Source organism: Dipteris shenzhenensis, chromosome 4 (assembly GCF_047967505.1).
Source record: "Dipteris shenzhenensis isolate YYH24624 ecotype China chromosome 4, Dip_SZ_1.0, whole genome shotgun sequence".
In the NCBI taxonomy this organism is placed as follows: domain Eukaryota; kingdom Viridiplantae; phylum Streptophyta; class Polypodiopsida; order Gleicheniales; family Dipteridaceae; genus Dipteris; species Dipteris shenzhenensis.
Genome location: NC_141599.1, coordinates 32,219,010 through 32,222,325, shown reverse-complemented (window position 1 = coordinate 32,222,325; position 3,316 = coordinate 32,219,010). Strand labels below are relative to the sequence as shown.

Below are 3,316 nucleotides of genomic sequence, written 5' to 3'. Positions count from 1 at the left end.
ATAGTAATACTTATACAAGAGAGGAATTAGGAGAACTTGAGCTTGAGCCTATAGCAATATGTTTTTTATCCTCTATCGAGAATTCGGTGACACTTGTTAATTAGGATGTAGACATGCCTGTAAAATCCTCCCTATTTGCAAGGTTTAGCAAGATCCATCATTTCTCCATGAAAATTTATCTAAGTTAAGTGGAAGTCTCACGTAGTGCATAATGATGGGCATAGTTAAATTGTTGCAATTCCCCATTTACATGATTCTTCATGCTAAAATGCAATCTAGATTAACTTGAACAGCTCCAAAGCTTGAGTAAACTCCGCCATTGGAATTCAAACTGTACATCCCAAACTCTTATAATGGTCCATTACATATTTCTAATATCCTAGCTTTGCAAATCATTTGTAAAGAATGTAAAACATCTCAATATGATCTTAAGTAATTCCCCATTCGTACCACAATTCTCTAAATAGAGAGATTATGATAGAAGTGTTCCTAGGTGATAGGATGGTTAGGTGGTACCAAAATGTACTATCATTCACACTACTTTTAGCAAATGATATCATTAATTATAAGAGTTGTAGATCATTATTAGTAGATATACTTAGTACTTTTTAAGAGTTATAAAAGGAGTTTTAAGAAATTTAGTTAGAACTTTAACAACAATAATTATCCTACAAGTAATTTTCTAATTTCCACCTAAAAAGAAAAAAAATGGTACCACCTAACCATGCTTTTATCCTTCTCCTTATAGCACTCTTCTAAACTACAAAATGCATTACATCATGAATCTAGTCATGGTTGTTTAGTTCGAATACAAATTGATCCATGTAGTCTTCAAACCCACTTATCTTACACGTGGAAGGTGGGATAGTACTATATACATCCTCTAGACCAGGGAGCCAAGCAATGCCAACTTTGTGCAAAGAGGTAGGCTTGTTACCTACACCACCCATCAACATGATTAACACTATTAGTAGTACATATTTCAAAATAGGAGTATCACACCCAATGGTCCAACATGCATAATTTGTTTCTGCAAATTGGCAATTGAAAGCCAATAATGGTAGTCATCTTTTAAGAGCTATTACACAACTATACTAGTAAAAAAAGTTATTGAACTACAGTTTCTTATCATCCTATTACACAACTATACTAGTAAAAAAAGTTATTGAACCACAGGTTGTTATCATCCTATGTGTTAAGCTTGTATCAGCAACTAGGGATAACAATGACTACTTGACCTTGAAAGTTTAAAAAAGAGTTGGGCTACTTACCTACACACACCATGAACACAAGGTGCTTCTCGTTGTTTGGTAAATTGAGCTCTCCGAGTGACACCAAAAACACCTGAATGTCTTTGAGCCTGACATTGAGTTCTTTGCCTTGAAGCCTCACCATGCTCTGGTTCATGAGCGTTGAACTAAGTCCCCCCACGAAGACTCTTCGGTGGAGTAAGCAAGAGGAGGAGGAGAAATAAGCCTTGAATGGGTACTTCAAAGTAGATGTTCCCAGGTTGAGTTCGAGGCGAAACAGGTTTTCTTCCTGCTCGCGAACAAACCGACAGTCCCACAAAATGTGAGCCTGGCAGAGCAAAGAGCCATCCTCAAGCACCTTCTCCACCTCCACACTCTTGGCAAAGTGCCTCATCACTTTTGCTAGCTGAAGCAGTCCTGCTTCACTGCCTTCCTCCACTTCCATCTGCCTTGTATACATGTGATTATCGACGTGATGGGATTCGTACCATGTTAGATCTGGTGCTTTCTCACCAGTGGGACGCAAGCCTTCCAGGGAGGGAGCCCAAGACATTCCTGGTGTGCTATGCACTGAGCTATACACAGCTTAACTAGGGCTGTGGGGTTGCGGCTGCCGAGCTCCTGGGCCAGGTGAAGCAGCTGTGCGTCCAAAGTTTTCCCTGGCTTGAATTGCAATGCTCCTTCCACTCCTAGCAAGCCTAGAATGGCAAGCACTTTGTCTTCGGCAATCAAGCAGTTTCGCCGTGACACCTCTACGACCACCTGTATGGGATCCCACGCTCCACCCATCACCAGCTCCTCCTTATTCAACATCACAGCCTCCAGCCGTAACAGCTTCGGCTCATCATCTTCGTCAGCGATCTTCCATACCGTTTTCTCTAACTGCTCTTTAGCCATAATCATCAGCCGAACGATGCACTCTCTCTCTATGAAGTAAGGCTCCGCAGTAGCAGCCAACAGCAGCTGGCGGTCTCTTGCTCTTCTAATCAAAGCGGCTCTACCGCAACGGGAGCACGGCGAGTCCCCGCAGATTATCTCTACTTTTTCTTCTTCTTCCGTGGAATTGAGATTGCGAGGATGAGGAAACGAGCTTATATTCATCGAACATCTGCAAGGTCCATGAATGCCATCCGCCTCCTGTTTTAGAATGCTCCAGTTTATGGTCCTTCTGATTATTGGAGGGATTTCCAGTATAAACGTTAATCTTTTTGGAAGTAGCATCTCTTGAAATGTCCACACCCTATTGAACCAACTGGGCATCACCAGTCTTGGCCTCGGTCTAGCCTTCTCTTTCCATGTTTTGAAGCCTTTTCCAAAGCCGTGGGCGCACACGTAACACCCCAGGCTGTTTGCGTAGTAGCTCCCCATGTTCGGTAGCTCTCGGGCTTTCTCTCCTGACTCGTTACCTTGGTTGATGCACAACGAATCTAGCCACACATGCTTCACTTCATCTGCCCTAAGCAGCTCCAAGAACTCCATGAACGGAGGATAGAATTTATGCATGCTGAAATTTTCCCTCTGAATCAGATCATCATAGCTATCTTTCCCTGCACTACTCGTACATATACCCTTGATGATGTCGGGCAACGACTTCACAACCTTGCTCCATCTATGGGATATGGTATGAAACTCCCAACTGGTTGGTGTGCTAAAGATTATACGTCCATGGCCGCTGCCGAGAGTTTCCTCCACGTCAATGACCCTTATAGGGAGAACTACAGCTTCCATGGGGGCTGTTGCCGAAGCAGGCTTGTCGATGCGGAGGTGATCAGTGCAAGGACAACCTTTCGAGCAAGGCAGATGCTGCAGGTGCAGTAAGTTATGAGTTTCTGTTGTGTATACGAGACAGAGAGAGCAGCGCGGCGCCGTGGGCTGTGGAAGTCGTGTTAAACAACATCATGTACTCTGTTGAGACGTACGCGTGCACTTGCAAGTTTCAACATTTCGCATCAACTTTTGTTGACAGAGGCTCCCTTTGAATTTTAGGCACTGGCCGTAGTTTTCACTAAATACAAAACCTTCAACCGCAAAGTTTACCAAGTTTTTTCCATTTCATGGAAGTGGAG

The 3,316-nt window shown here is 43.1% G+C and overlaps 1 pseudogene across 1 annotated transcript; it reads right to left on the bottom strand.

Annotated features, from left to right (window-relative positions):
• Positions 1–785: 785 nt before the first annotated feature.
• LOC147902733 (uncharacterized) lies at positions 786–3,068 on the bottom strand (annotated as a pseudogene). Its single transcript, XR_015540908.1, has 2 exons — positions 1,272–3,068; positions 786–937 (listed from the first exon to the last, which is right to left on the bottom strand). The product of XR_015540908.1 is annotated as an uncharacterized LOC147902733 (transcript).
• Between the last annotated feature and the right edge of the window lie 248 nt (positions 3,069–3,316).